This window comes from Pithys albifrons, chromosome 7, assembly GCF_047495875.1.
Source record: "Pithys albifrons albifrons isolate INPA30051 chromosome 7, PitAlb_v1, whole genome shotgun sequence".
Taxonomy (NCBI): domain Eukaryota; kingdom Metazoa; phylum Chordata; class Aves; order Passeriformes; family Thamnophilidae; genus Pithys; species Pithys albifrons.
Window position 1 is genome coordinate 13,251,561 of NC_092464.1, and position 17,375 is coordinate 13,268,935.

Below are 17,375 nucleotides of genomic sequence, written 5' to 3' on the forward strand. Positions count from 1 at the left end.
TGAACTTCCATCCATTTAATGTGTGTAGCTTATTTCCCTTCATCAGTTTGCTTTCTAATTTTAATACACTCTAATACTGCTGTCTGGTACAACCAAATAAATGCTGATGATTTCTGCGAAGTGCTCTGACCTGGTCAGTTAATAATTCAGAGACAGAATTCAAGCAATGGTCTTCCTTCACTTTGTGTGAAGAAGTAACTTAAAGAAGACAGAACTGCCTTAATACATGCTGGGCTCATACTATAGAGAACAGCATTTCCTAAGGGCTTTTGGGTTGCATTTTCTCTGGTTTTCTTCATCATTCAATGCAAACCAAACACCTATTGCTTGTGTTGAGGGAGCTCTTGGTATAAAACACCATGCACACATTGAAATTTGAATGCATTCTTGAGGGGAATTTTTTCCCTCTCTAATTATTATATTGTTTATAAATTATATTTGGCTGGAACAGTGTAAACAAATGCCATACTAGTGCTCAGCCCTAACTTCCATTCAAAGGATTTGTTATGTTTACATACATGTGCATATAAATATGTGCATATAAATATCTTCATGTAAATACATATTATTTCTTCTTATCAACTACTCAGTAGTAGTAGTTTATGCTTACAGCCACTAGACAGGAATATTTTTCAGAGCTGTTTCTTGAAGTAACTTGCAAAAGCTTTAATTCTAGGTGGTAACTTCTAAATTACTGAAGATAACTACAGGATGCATTAGCTCATATCTCCGCAATTCCATTACAAAGTATCTGGGATCCTTGAAACATTATAATCATGACAAGGCAGCTTTTAACATAACATAATTTACTTTGCTTGAGAAGATTTATAGCTGAAACACAGAAGTATGGAATGATAAATTTGGCAGGTCCTGGACAGCTCACCTCATCTGTCCCTCTGGCCATTCTGAGATACTTTTATAAATTTTTCTTAAGAACCTACTGTAATAGAAGTTTCCAAACTGCCATGGGCACTGCTAGTGCTTTGCTTACGTTAGGCACTATTCCTGATATCTAAAATGGGTTCTGCTGAAATTTAATTTCATGTATTTCTTACTGGTTTTGCCTTGCAAAGTGCGAATAAATTCATCCACTTTTCTGTAGCAGAATGTTATGTATTCTGTACTCCAAACCTAAGCCCCAGCTGTGGTGATGCATTCCCACACACCAGCCCTCAGGCCTCACTATGATCTCACAAATACTCGTTAGACCTGAGCCTATGAACAGCACCTGGGCTCAGCTTCTCTGTGCTTATCAGAAAAATTGTCTGCTCTCAGGAACTAGTGCTGTCTATCAAGCTCCTCTTTTTTTTTAATGAACAAACTTGGAAAATTATCTTTCTGTCCTGAATGACAACTCAAGTGGAATAACATTTTTGTTATTGAACTTTCAAAGAAAGTTACCTACCTGATTTGTGGTCAGGATGGAAAATTACTATAACTAAAACCAACTCTCTTGCAATGCTATAAAGAGCTATAATACCCTTTGAGCTCTCCTGGACCACAATGGGCTGCAACCAGCATCTCCCTCTGAATGGGATGCCTCTCAGAACTAGAAAAGTCTCCTGTTTGCAACACTTGTATGACCACCTCCAAATGATGACGGGCTGACACCCACACTCCTTGTGGTTAAGCTCTTCTCCTGGTGACGAAACTGGAACTCTGCCATTAAGAATGTGCAAAGATATCCAACATGAGTACTTCACTGAGCTTGAGGCTTGAGGCATATACCTTGTAAACACTTCTTTAGGTCTCTATGTATGTGAGTCTGAATATGCCATAGCAAATGCACTATGAATGTTGCTCTTCCAGATTCTTAAGTACTTTAGATTTGTAAGTAAGTTAGGCCTAGAAGTGGGTTACTGTTGTGCTATAGTAAATTCTATAGAACCTTTGGTTAAATTGTTTACCTTAAGCCATCTGTTAAGTGCTATGAAGTGCTATTAAACATTTTGGCCTCAACTGTTGGTCAAGTCCAGGGGTTATTTTAGCAAGGGGGTTCTACTCTGAACTCTGTGACTCAAAGGGAGGGTCTCTCTTATTCCATTTTATCCTCACCTTTTCCTTTCTTTACCCTTCCCTTCTCCTCAAACCCTGCAGATAATTTTTCTGTTGATTTTGGGTTTAGATTGATTCATTCTAGATTTTAGTTTGTTTGTGTTTTTTTGTCTATGTACCATCTGGTAAGCTGTAGGGTGAACCTTGTCAGTGAATTTTGTCATACTTTCACTTTTATATTAAACCTGCTTTTGCTGATACCTTTCCCAGTGACTCTTTAAGTGACCTAAAACACTCATTTATGACACCAACTCCCTCAAGCCTTCCCTTTTAACTGAACAATGCTGATTCTTCCCAGTATTTTTTCTCCTCAGCTGAGTTTTCTCCAACTTTTTGTTCAGTTCTGGCTTGTCTCTGCACCTCACCTGAAGGACAGTCCAAACTGACCTCCCCAGTGCTGAGAACAGCCCAAGGATTACTGTTTGTTTCCTGGAGACAGTAAGAAGCCTGGGCTGGGTGCTGACATGGCTGTTCCACTTCCAGTTCCCAGAATTATGTCATTCTCTTGTATATCTCTGACTGTTGCCATGTTGCAGAGAAGGCAAAATCCCTTCAAGTGCTTTTCAAATCTTTCCATTGATCTGAGTGGAAAAAGGATTTGGGACTTGAGTTCTCCAAATCGTATGACCACAATCCTTAATGGAACTGTAATTCCAGGCAAAAAATAATCACCCATAGTCCCCAACCTCCAAAACCTCAGAAAGGTTTGTACCACCAGTAACACGACTCAAATATTAATGTTAAAAGAAAATGAAAAGATTATTTCACTTTTAGAATCTTCAAAAAGTGAGTTTCCAGTATAATCTCTACCTGACGGGTTCATGTATGTGTGTCAGTTAGAGGCTTGAGCTGAATCTTTTTTTTTCTTTTCCAAGCCTAGCACAATGAATCACTGTTATTAAATATTTCTTTCAATTCTCCTGGTGCAATGTGGCTCTAGATCTTGTTTAGAGCATACTAGCTAACCTCTGAAGGAAATATAAGGTCATTATAGCTATTTCTGTGATCTTTGGTGTGAGGAGGTGACATACTTTACACAGGAGGTGATTTTCACTTCACACTACCCTGAAAGTTTGGTGGAGCTATTATTCATATACTATGAACAGAGAACTGAGGCTAAGATAAACTTCAATATTGTCAATTTTATAAACTTATTTTTAGATTCCCTATTTAAAGGTCACACTCCCAGGAACAACACATTTTAGAACACTTTTCAAACATAACTGACTTCATTTGCAGCTGTGAGTGCTCAGTTTTGGTAAATCTGGTCCCATATGAACCAAGGTGAGCAATCAGAAAATGAGTAATGTACAGTAGTGGCTACTGATGAAAAATTTGGCTTAAGTGAATTGCTTGGAAACATCAAAAATGCCACTGGTGCAAAGATGTGTATTCTCACAGCATTCAGTTGTCTTAATGATTAAGCCATCCTTTCTCAACACTTCCCTTGCTACATTTACTACCCAACTTTGGGCTTCTCTGTCTAATAAGGCAAGCATCCAATTTGCATCACACTGATTTCCTGAATGATCCTAATTCATTTCTCAGCTCCTGTCTGCCATTGTACAGGAGGAAGAAGGTTCTTAGAGAGAAAAATGCAAGGTAGCTAAATCATGAAGATAGGCCTGTATGGGGAAATGTGACAATCTAGCATTGGGATCATCTAATTACTCAGTGTCTGTAGGTCAGTCCGATTTCACCCAGTTTTATGTATCTAAACCTGAGGAAGTCCATTAGGGTCCAGGTTCTCTCATAGTTGGTGGGGAGAAGTCTGGCTAACCTGTTCAGCAGTCTATTCAGGGATGTCAAAATGCTTGATTCTCTCCACACACTATAAAACCAGAATTGCTCTAACTTAGTTATTTGAACTTAGACACATCGTACTTACATACCCAGTCGCTCCCTCTATTTTCTGTTTAATTTCCTCTGTTCATCTGTTTTTTCTCCCATTCAGGTGCCTTTGCCCAGCTCTTGTGCAAAGTAATTTCCATCTCTATCTTTTTAGTAAAGCACCCGAGAACTCTGTAAACCGTCTTCTCAAGTGCCACACCAATTTGTGGGCCTCAGAAAACAGTAAGGCGTTCAAACACTGTTGTTGTCCTAAAGGTAACCAGATCTCTATGACATTTGGTGATGGGAACATTTTGGATCCAAGACCTCTCAGGATCACAGGGCCAGTTTTTTCCAACTGTTCATTTTCTATCTAGATAGCAAAAAATCCTGCCCTTGAAAGAGAAGTAGTATACTGACCTATCTTCAATTATCATATTATGGGAGAATTACAGCCACTTTGCTTTTTTAAAAGTTTTTCTTTCCCATAATACTATTCTGGGCAATAGGGCAATATTTTTATTTCTAATAACCAAAAAAATAATAATGTACCTTTTAGCAGAAAACTTACTTGACCAATCCCACTCTTCATTTCACGATGTTAGTATCAGCTGAAATCAGGGACAATCAAACTTTCCTGTTTCGCTATATCAACTAGAGATAATAAAGTATCATTTGAATTGAAATATATTTGCTGCAATCATCTATTCATAAGCTGCACTCAGACAGGAGTAGATACAGAATCGGTACAGGATTGGTCCTAATAGAGGGTAGGGGGTTATAAGACATTTCCTGGGGTTATGACCTGTGACATGGGAACACACATGCCCTGTGGCTAATGAGGGCTGGGAGAGATGCACAACCACGGTCCCCCCTTCCCCCTTTGGACATTAGTTATCCTGCATCTCTGGGGAGAGGGAAGGAAGAGGGAAGAAATACCTAAACAAACAAAGGAAATTTTAACCCCAGCAGACTGTACTATTTAAGGTTTTATAAAGAACTTTGAAGCACTAACAAGGAAGTTCCTAAGCAAACAAATACTGTTATTGTGTTGAAAACATTGCTAAGTCAGTTGATATGGCTCTGGTAATGATCTGAAACTGCCTTGGGAAACTTAAGAAACATGTTTAGTAGAAAAGGTACAAAAAGAAAAAAAGAAATAATATGTATAAATGAGCACAAATTCTGTGTGCTATGCTAGGGTATATTAACAGCTGATTAAAAAATGTAGCTGTTAATTTAGTGTATTTTAAGGTAACATTTTGCAATATAGAGCCACTTACCACAAAGCCGAAACAGACGAAGTCACAGTAAAGCTGACACAATGGCACATGCAGAAATTCCATAAATTTAAGATCTTTGCAGTACACAACCACCACACTTTGAATCATACTTAGAAGTAAATCAGTGGTAAATATTGAATCATGTGATTTTTATAGGGTAATGAAGAGAGAAGAACAGAGATAAACAAGAATCAAATTTTCTCTTGAAAGCTGGCTTCTAAATTCATTAATAGTTTTGGTAAAGACCTAAATAAAAGACCAGTTCAACAAATCAGATTGTTTTCCTTAGTTTCTTAATTCCCTTACATATTCTTTATGACTAACTCATTCAATCCTTGTAATCCATAATGCACAGAATTCTATGGACATCTGCCCTGTTTCATTTGTGATGGCAATTTTACTTATTTGAGATTACAGGAAGACCATAGTATGGATTTGCATGTATAGATCGTAATGTTGAATGGTATCTCAAATTCTAGGTAGCATGTAAATTCCACCATAAATAATAGAAATTAATAAAATAAAATACGAAAACACTGTAAATGGAAGAAGGAACAGGTAAGTGTCCTGAGTTTTGGTAAAAGAAGTGAAAATATAAAAAAGGACAATAAATCTACATTCAGCAGAAGCTAATAAATCTGCAAGACACACAACTGATAAAATCTAGGACAAAAATCTCCTGTCAATATCTAGTTTTCAACTGGAAGTTCCAAGTAATTTTATAAATATATGTGTATATAAACATCTTGTAAAGATTTGCAGGTAAAGTTTTGCTGGTTACAATAGTAATGAAAGAACTAGACACATTTTCAAAATCTGAAAAAAATCTCATTAATTCAAAAAATCTTATTGTTTATTACAGAGGAATCTGTCACAATTAAATTAATTACCTTCACTGAGAAGTTTATCCATAAGAGTTTTGTTCGGAGGACATTTTCCTATGAATAGTCATGATTTATATTTTCCTCTTAATTATTGAGGAAAAGAAAGTATTTGGGAGAGTTCAAGTGCTTATTCACTTTTCTGAACAGTTGAAAGAGTGCCTGTAGGCACACTCTTAGGTGTAAGTCTTGAATATATCCATTGTTTCTAGGTCTTATTCTTTGCAGGTAAAGAAAATTTTCTACACCCTTAAAGAAAGTTGTTTCATGCACCACTATTGCAACAAGTAGTTTAGGGTGTTATTAAGAATTTTGAACATTTGGCACTAAAAGTAGGAATCTCTCCATTTGTTAATGACCTGTAGTAAATAGCCCTGAAAGACTGTTCCCTCCTGGGTAGAATACTTGCACTTATATATAAGAAATTTATGCCATAAAATACACATATAGAGTGTGTTAGCAGACTACAATTTCCAGGTGATGTTGACAATTGCTCTGTGTATGGATAAAAAACCTGTAGACTCCATTTTTCATTTAACTCATAGATCACAGTGATTAATGCCAAATGCAATATTTTGAGAAACAGCCAGTCGTGCCAAAGGCCATATGCATAATCAATACCTAGATGTTTCTAAGGAAATTTAATATCCCAATTCAAGCATCTTCCTGCAAAAACTCTATGGACAGTCCTGTTATTTTCACAAAGCCAAAGTAAATATTTTCGGGCTGTAATCGAGAAACTCAGAAATTTGAGGTTTGTTTCAAGTTGTAACAACTTGAACTTGTTCAGTGATCTAATCAGTGAGCCTGAGGTAGAATGTAGCAGGGCTCCTGAAAACCACTGTAACATCTCAAATCCTTTCATTATTAATTTTAAATTGCATTTGAAGCCATCTTTCAGATTTATATCTCTGCCTTTTCTTCAACTTCTCATGAAAATATTCTGAGAAAGCTGAGAATCAGCACATTCCTGACATATACTACTAAATAAAATGCCTCTCTAGCCTAAACTGTATTTGAATTTAAAGTCAGATATGTTAACTAAGAGTTGTTTTATCTAAGCATTTCTGTGACATACATTATGAGTATGAAGCCACTATATCAGCTCTGAGTAGGGCTGTATATAAATCTTTCAAACTGAATCCTCTTTAAGATGTTAGCAGAAATCTTTGCATGAGTTACAGCTTAGGTCTGCTGCCCAGTACGTGCTTAAACAGTTTTTTCGCTCATTCTATAACCTCTCAAACACAACTGATTTTTGCAGAGCTGCCTCTTCTTTTTTCTTCTATTATCAATTGAGAACTGCCAAAAGCAATGTGACAACAATATTTATTTAAGAGCTTTTTGGATTCACACTACAGGAGTAATTTTGTAAAAAGTGATTGGATTAACAAGCCCACTGTTAAATTTCACTACATGTGTTTTCTACGTATCTTGCAAGGGATAAAAACTTAGGAAAAACATATCCTATCAGCTTTATTCATAAAACAAAACAGAGTAGTAAAGAAAAACAACAAAAAAGAGCAAAACCAAAACCAAAAAACAATAATATGAACAAAACCAAACATACAAAACCCTAACACACACAAAAAAATCAAGGGTATTTATTTTATTTTTCACAATCAGTGATATTTTTCAAACATTGAATAATAGAACTTTATGTTTGGGTCCAAAAATTCCCCCATGAGTTGTTGTGACTGTGTTGGTAGTTGGTGTCCTTGTTTTGAAATATTTTGTATTTATAATGAAAAACATTGCATTCAAACACAATATATATTTATGGTAAATATAGCCTATAGACTTACACATTTTTTAGAAAAGCTCTTGGCCTGGACTTGAAAATGAGTGGTTACGAAAACAGATAATTTGAGCAAAATGCCAAGTCTTTCCATTTCTTTCCTAGTTGGTAGTGAATAGCGAACTAATTTTGGAGTGATTAGTAGTATGATGCCAACAGATTGGAATGCACAGCCTGATAATTATCCTCTGTAAGTCTCCAAACATTCTCTTTAAAACTATTGTTGAGAATGAAAAATTATTACTCATCTACCTTGAAGACTTCACAGCTGTAATGAATGTAAACTATCAACTACTTCATTTCTAGGGGAATTATTTTGTGTTTTTTGCAATTTATTCAAAATTAATAGAGTTATAAAGAACTCTGGATAATAATGAATTGCACTTTTTAATTCTGATTGTCCTACTAAATAGTATCATTCCAGAAACAGCAAATTAAAGAACTGGAAGTGTAAGAAATTAAACAGCCAACTGTATTTCTAACTCTATACTAAGGGCTTCCTTCATTTTGTGGGAGTGAATTAGTGACAGAACCAACAAATCTATATTGTCTGTTGAGAAATAATATGGAAATTCAATATTTTGTGTATGAGTTCCCTTTCCAAGTGTCAAAATAACTGATGCAGGATGAATGGTCTTATCACCATTATCACCAGTAATAAGATGCCAGATTCACACATCAGTTATTGAGGTAGAAGTTGTTTAACTGACAGTAAAACCAAAAGTTATAATAGATCAGTGCTTCTTTCTTGGCTAATTTTTACTGCAATACTTGCCAAAAACATTATCTAAATATTATCTAGGACAATATTACCTCAGCTCTGTCCCCAGTATGAGATATTCCTCCCATTAAACTCAAGTTAAGTTGAAATCTTATTTAGTTTGTTTAATTGTAGAACCTGAATGACCAAGTGAAATTCATATTGCAAATAAATAAAAGTCAGTCCTGTAAACTTCAGCTTTTCTCATTGACATTTTTTTACTGTGTAATTCCTTTCAAGTGTAAAATGTACTGCCACTAGCTCTACAGCATTATTGCTGATTAACATGACACCCGCAGCATGTCCGTCTCTTCAATTCACTGAGTTTCTGAATGAATAATAGTGGCCAAATACTGAAGAAATAGTTGCCAGGAATTTTCATTTGCCTTCAAGACAGCTGTTTGTTCCATCTACCCCTAGTGAAAATATTCAATCACCCTCTCATATTTAATTAGAAAGGAAAAAAATAAAGGCTTATTTTCAGCTGAAAATTACAAATTTTTAGTCTAAGGTTTTAGTTTAGAACAGTTGTGCACTATTGATTCCATTACTGTATTTTCCTGTAACATAATTTTCAATCAGATGACATATCCCACAAGGTATCACAGCGTTTTCCCATTGCTGAGATTGTATTGTTAACACATTTTGCCATAATCCACAATTCAGAGAAGGGAATGAAAATTTGATACAATTACAGTTCTACTGTATTGACATCTCTGAAATAATTAATTTCTTAATTAAAAAATAATCTAGTTTTCCAGTACTTGCTATATTTTATATATATATATATATATATATATATATATATATATATATAAGCCTTTCCGAAGAAATAAAAGATTCTGTAGTCACTATTCCCTGAAAAAAACCAAGCTATTTTCTACAGAAATTTTGTTAGCACAAAAATTTTGTTCTTATGTCTCTTGGTGATTGAAAATATAACATATATACATGTACATTTTCATTATTTTCATTAACAGAATTTTCATATAAAAGATCCTGCATGAGTGTATTTATTATTTTCTACTTTGGACATGTTATTTTCTTGAAAAGTAGAAATGAGTGTAGCAGAAATATCAATACATAACAGGTGCAAGTACCAATGGCAGAAATCATAAGCAATCTGGGTTATCCTACAAGTGATCTATTAATCAACTAGCCATAAGTGCAAATTGTTCATTTACGCCACTTACCAATAACAAAAACATCATCAGAATTAAAGATTATCCTAACTGATTGTGATCTGATATGAAGATTACATTTTTCCATACAGTAGTTCATTGCAAAACATAATCACCCATTCTGTAGCAGATAAGAAAAAGAAATAATTTAGTTAATGCACAGAAAGGACAGAAATGTTAGAATCAGAGAATTGGGGTTTTGCCATTATGGTTGTCCATTCAATACTCACTTTATAGGAGGATTCCCCTGGTATTTCATGCTCATCATGCAATTACTGCACCTGGCAAATGGATATGAGAAAGAGAATTTCATGCCCATTGTGATTTTATTTTGTAGTTTGAAGCAGGATTCACAGTGGGAGTCAGTGAGTGGAAGGAAAGTTGAGAAGCTGCTATTTCTTCCAAAGGCAATAGAAAGGCACTGGATAAAGAAATCAGAGAGGCAGAAGATGGAAAAAGCTCCTGCATTTCTGCTAACAGACTCCTAGGATCACTATAAAGCTGAGATAATAGGCACAAGCTATTGGGAATATCTTGCAATCACAAACATGCTCATTAAACTCCATTAAACCTTTTGTACGTTTTTTTGTCTATCAATAATTCAAATTAAATTTGCTTTTCAAGTAGGGCTGCCCTGAGTACACTAATTTGTATACTTGCCTCCTTTAAAAATACATCACCAAAAATCCTAGGTAAAAGGGTCCATAATCAGAGTTGTCAAATTGCATAAAAACCCATTGCAGTTATTCAGTTTTTATGTCCAGGTTCAGTTACTAAATAGAATACATAAAGCTAATTTTGGCATTTAAAGAGTTGATTAAAATATTGCAGAGTTATGCTCAGTTCTTGACATATTTAGTGACATAATGTCAAAATAAATCTAATAAAAGGTGTTCAGTAGCTTATCTTGTGGCAACTTTGAAAAGGAAGATACTAGCAAAGAACTTATAAGAAACATCTTCATTTGGGTTACAGCTGACCACAAAACATCTCCTTATAAATTTTATGCAGTTTCAGCTTAATGTACTTGACAACAATGTTTAAATTACCGAGATTTTCCTGTGAGAACACTAGCCACAAGACAGCAAAGCTTTTTGCATCTTTCTGACCAAAGAAATCTGACTTCTGCATGTTGGCTGACATTACAATACATCTGCGTGTCATTCTCAGCCCTTCAGAAGACACTGGTGTTTCATCATTCAGGAACTTTGGGGGAGGGGGGTGGGGTGGGGTCGAGGGGGGGGGAGGTTGGGGCTGTTTGTTTTGTTTTTTTTTTTTGTTTTTCTTTTTCATGTGGGGAGGAAGAACTCTCTAATTATCAGATTTTGTGCTGAAGTGACTTTATTACTTCCCCAGAAATTTTCTACACATGTGGAATCCATATAGTCATAAGTTCTGGGTTCTTCTCATAGGGCCTGAAAACCTTCTGATAAGACATATTTGATGGAAGGTGGCTAATTCCACCTAATACAGTCTCCTGGTTTAGAGTATTCAAGATTAATAATGTAATAGAAAAAAAAAAAAGAAAAAAGCAGAACTTTTTTTTTAAGACCATAATTGTAAGGCGTTTATAATACAAACTTTAGATGGGTAAGGTCAGTTACAATCCTTATGCATTAGACCTCTGTTTTCAAGTTGGCTAAAACCAGAATATGGCCTTAGCAGCACAGCCACAAAGACAACGCTTTCTTAGTGCTGAAAACAGAGCATCCGTGTTTCTAATAGATCATGAAAGTTAAGCAATTCCATGAGGGGATAGTGGGTTGGGAGTAACAGAGTGTGGGAAGTAAGAAGATGCAGTTCCCTAGAGTGTTACTTTTGCACTACTTTTATTTGTTTTTCAGAACTAACTTACTGTCTTTGGAATACATCCGCTTATTTCAGATCCAGAATTCATAGTATTTTGCAAACTCTCCAGCTTGGAATACTTCAGAAATATTGGGCCTGATCCCTTTCTTATGACATCAGTTTTGCTGATGCCCTCATGACCTCTCCTTAACTCCTCTTTCCTTTTTTTTTTTTCTTTCTTATTTTTCTATTTTGTTTTTCGCAAGAAAGAGATAGAGGAAGTTCAAATCATTGTTTCAAACAAAAACCTTGACTTTTCGCTAACACTAGAGTTGCTGTATTATCTTAAAGATGGATCCATGTCTCAGCAACAGCAGTTAAATTTTGAACACAAAGTATATCTGTAAAATGATGTCCAACATGTGTCAGCTGTATCAAGTTTACCGATCTGAAAATCTTTACTTTCAAATGCTCCTTTCACTAGTAGAAAAAGTTGATAGTTATTTTAAGTGGTACTTTGCAACCTTTTTCTTTTACTAACCTCTCCACCCTTAATACTTTTTGCACGCAGAGATTGAACAAGGGCAAAAGTGTGCATCACTGGACTCTGGACAAATTCTATAGCTCTTGCTCAATCAGAAAATTACACCTTTAAATCTGTGGATTTCAAGGTGTAGAACATTGAAGGCAAGCATTTGGAGCCAGCACATTCCAAACCTCGTCAAAAACACAGGAAAGAAGTTTTCACTCAGGCCCTTTTATACCCCTATTTCTAACACATGCATAATCCCATTGATTTTTAAGGACCTGTTGAAATGTTTAAAATTAGGTTTGTGCTTACTCAGTTGAGGCCTATGAAGCCAGAACACATATACTGGAAGGAATTTTTCCATTAACATCAAACATTTTTTACATCCCTCCTCTCTATAAAAAGGAAAGGAAGAAAAGAATTGAGTAACGCTTAGTCTGACTTTCCTCCTGTGGTTTGCTTTGTTTTTCAGACATTCCAGAAATGTATTCCAGATGTTTTCAAATCCCTGTAACTTATTTTCCTTACTATATACAACCTTTCCTACCATATCTGCCCTCTCTTTCCCTTTCTTTCTCTGGTTACTCTCACTCTACCTTTTTCTCTTAGTTGTCTTTAATGATTTTTTTGGGTTTTTTTTTACTCCAAGTTCCAAATGAGTACATGTGTATCCTTTCAGAGGTCCCACTTAGAAAAATGCATTATCTGCTAGAAGACATACTATTGTACACACTAATATCTCTTGCTTTGTGAAGTTATTAATTAAATAATAATATTTACTTGCATTAGCTGGATTTTAATAACCGAAAGGATATCAACATCTTGTTCTCAAAACACCAAATGGGCTTTTGAATATTAAATTGTAATCACATTTAGGCACACATGCTCCCTGATAAAACACAAATTACAGTCTTATCCAGTACTCACAATGTAAAGTGTGTCTTAAAAAGTGTCTCTTTTGTTTAGCTGATTATAAAACATTTGCTTAATAATTCTTTCCATAAAGGTTGCTTCATCATTATTTGAAAATTTTGTTGTTAGAAAACGTTGCTGTCATGAAACAGAAAGTGGCTGTCAAGCCCTCAGAAGGAGAAAGTAAATTTAGTGAAGCCTAGGGTATTTTTCCAATCATTCAGATGAACTTGGTCAACATTCCTTTCTCCACATGAACTAAACACGTGAAATTTCACCCTTCTCCTCGGGAGCTGCCGCTTGGCAGTGATGTTTATTCACTCCTTCCTGAGGTTACAGTTCTGCTCTGCGGAGCTGATGGGAAACTGCCACTCTCCAGTGTTATTGCTGGAAGAAAAGTGTATGGGAACAGGCCAGAGCTCCACTGGGGGTTCCAGATGCTCACTGAGAAGAAACAGATTTTTCACAGCCCTGGAGTACCTACTCAGGACTTGTTAAAACTCTCTTTATTTAGAGTGCTGAGATTTTTTTCTTGGTCGACTAAGTAAAAATAGCTCACAGCAGTATTTACAACAATATCTGAGCTCCCTTTTTATTTAAAAGGCAGAGAGCCAAACCTAATATGGTGCAAATCAGAGCAACATTGACTTGTATTAAGCAGGGTTCCTGCCTATCACATTCTCACAAATGCAGATGGTAAATGCTCATCATAGGCATAATTTTAAAAGCTTTAAAAAAAAAAAAAAAAGGGAAGAAATCACATCATCAAGCTTTTTCCTGAAAGCTGCCTGATCCTGAATACACATTGAAGTAGTACTCCAAATTATGTGGCTCACTGATGAGTGGTACTGACTTTTTGGAAGTCAGAGGACATTTTGCCATTGTTTACAATGTGCTTATTCCATGAGAGAGGAAAATGATTCAGATGAGATGTGAACTTCCACTAAGCTTAAAGTTCTTTGGAATTTGGGATTTAATTATTATTAGCTATTTTATTGCCATGGCTCATGGAGTGCTAATCTGAGATCAGGAATCCACTGAGGTAGTTCTTGTACATACATGGGTACTCTGCTCATAAGAGCTTCAAATCAATTAAAAAACACCCAACACAAAAACAAACACAAAAAATCCCCCAACAACACCAAAGCAAAACCACAGAGAATAATTGTCCCCATTTTACAGGTGAAAAACAGATAAAGTTATTTGCCAAAGCTTAAAAGAAGACTTTGGGGAGCTCTTTAATCACAACCTCCTTTATCTTCCATTTTAACTCCATACATTTTTGCAATTCAGAAGGGAATGATTGATTATAAAATGAATCAGTCCTCAGCCATTTCAAAATAGAATAGCTTTGCCATGACTTATGACATAGTAAATACGACTCTGTAAGGAATAGTACACCACTCTGGAAGTGTGCCACCATTATGAGTTTACTTCTGAAATAAAGAAACAAGTTGTCTTTGTTCTAGGATTGAAATGTTCAAATATCAGAGCCAACATTTGTTATGTTTGGAAGGAGAGGGGGGAGAAAGGAGGGAAGGGAAGAAGAGCTTTATTTTGCAAATTCCGTTCAAATTGTGAGTTCCAGAAAAAAAAACAAAAAAGAGTGCTTAGGTGGTAGACAGGATGTACCATGAATAACAATGTATCCTGTGGATATTTACTACCAAATCATGTTTAACTGAAAGGAAAGTGGGAGTCACCACAGCAAGCAATTCCCATCCGATTTCTTAACATGTAAATCAGGAGCACAGAAAGGCCATTTATGGGAGTCTCACCGAGACAATGGCTTTCCCAGTGCCAAGTGGTGACATCACGCCTCACAAAGGAGAAGGAAGAGGGTTGTAAGTGCAGGCTGCCTTGCCAAGACCTTTGTTTTGTTTCCACAGAAGGAAAAAAAAAAGGAAAAAAAAGGGAGGGAAAAAAAAGGAAGAGCAATTTTTCTCAAGAATATAATGTTACAGACAGAAGAAGCACAAACTTTCAAAGAAGTTGCCATGTGACTCATGGAATGTACTTTGCAGTTCTTATGGTGATTTGAATAGCACTTGTGAAAAATCAAAACTAATTTTACATTCACAGTACCCAAGCAAAATGAAAGCAAACACAAACACCCATAGACCAACATACCCTCAGAGATGAACCCAAGGAATTACCTTTGTGAGCTATGGTGCTGAGCTTTTCCCAAGTGTAATGCCACCTCCAGCTGTATTTTGTAAACTAAATTCTGAAACATTATTTCTCTTGAAGTAGGGTAATGAGGAGTTTGGTGTTTATGTCTTCCAAGGAACCTTGAATGTTTCACTCACTATATAAAGCTCAAGATCTTTAAGAAAATATGTATTTACAGTACCTATCTCCTAAGTAGATCAGCAGCTTAATAGCTTTTAACCTCAGAAATCTCAAACAACTGACATTGTTTTATTTTCTGATTCTTATATATAGTGCAAATATACTAAGCCATTGGAACAGAGAAGAAAGAACCAGAAACTTTCAAGTCTTCTGATTCATAGAAATGAGGGGGTGAAAAAAAGGTTTGCTACTGAATTTACAAGAGTCAACAAATCTGTCCTCCGTTTCTGTTGTGTGGTGACCTATGTAATATTTTAGCATATTAGAGAATCTCACAGCAATGATTTTTTGTGCTATATACATGACATTTTAATTTGTAAGAGTGTGAATAGTTGCTGTAGATTATATATTGTGCTGATACCTAGTAGTTTTGGTAGGGAAGAAACAGGTATATTTTCCTGAATATGTACATTTGTTACCACATGGCTTTAAAAAGCCTGATTCCATTTATGATGTGAATAGCACTGACTATACAGAAGTAGCAGAGCCCTCTTATGTCCCATACACTAAAGCATTATAAAGGTCTTCACTGGGTTTTGTTGAGGTTCCTTTCCCAGCCAGAGTGAAAGTGAAATTAAACACACATGGAAGTGTATTAGAAAACTTAAAAAAGAAAGAACTTAAAAAACCCCCAACAACAAACCAAAGAATAGAAAAACAACAACACCGAAACCAAACAACAACAAAAACACACAAACCCAAAAACCCAACAACCGAAAAAAACAAACAACAAACCTAAACCACAAAAAAAGATAAAACAAAAAAAACCCAAACCCAACCAAACCAAAACAAAAGCTAAAAAGCAAAAATTTAAAAAACCTCACACCAAAACCTCCATATGTTTCATATTTATATTTATAGTTATTTTTTTGTATGTTGCTCATTTCATAATTAAGGTCAGGAAACACTATGAGATAGATGGAGAACTGAGCCTTTTAAAGACTTTTGCAAAAGCCAGTTTTTGCTCAAAGCCTTCCACAGTTCAGGAAAGCTGATACTGAGGGAGTGAACCAAAATTGCACTTAATGAACAAAAGTGTAATGCTCTTGGAACTTGAATGTCTCATTTCATAGAGAGACACAACCAAAATCATCCTTCTTGATACACTTTAGGGTCTGAGAGTCTATCAGTGTTCACTTCTCCATAGGTACCTCCATTTCAAGATAGAGGCATAAAGCATTCTGGGTTGGAAGGGACCCACAAGGAACATCAATTCCAAGTCTTCAGTGACCGGATCAAACCTGTGACCATGGCATTAATAACACCATGCTTTATCCAGCTGAGCTAATCTCAGATTCTTTCTGCTACTGTTTTCATACACAAGTCCTCAATGACTTGAGGGGGTAAGACTGAGACATATTCCTGAAACTTTGATTTGGAAATGTGCTTAATACAGGCCTCAAATGCAACATCACTGAGTTTGAGTTAGGGGACCTGAGAAGAAGTCTATGCTAAATACTTAAATGGGCTTTGATCTGTGAGTTAAAGCACGTAGCACCTGTAGTAGTTAAACTTGTATCTCCAAAGCTCCAAGAAGAAATACCCAGCTACCAGGATAAGAGAAATGCAAGATCTTCTAAGCCTCTATCTTCCTCTTTAACCTAAGTCATGCACAAGGAGAGAACAGCTGAGACAGGACATGATGCTGTAACTTGGTGCTTGGACTCAAGTTGTCATCAGGAATATTGGCCTTTGCTTCGGGTTAAATTCATGTGCTCTTCCTTTAGTAGGAGGGGGATAAGAAGCAAAAAACACAGACACAGACTCCTACCAGCATCCTTTTTCACTAAACATGACACAGCTAAAATTAAAATATCTGATGGGAAAATACGATTTAGCTGTGCCTTTAAGCAGTGTTTTAGAGAACAGGAGGGTTTTTTTTCCTATCACCTCAAGTCACCACTATGTCCCCTCTAATGGCTCAGTAGAAAATAATGCTAAAGAAATGTCTTGCCAAAAGATTGAAAATCAAACTCACAACCATATTTAATGATGTTAAATTAGGG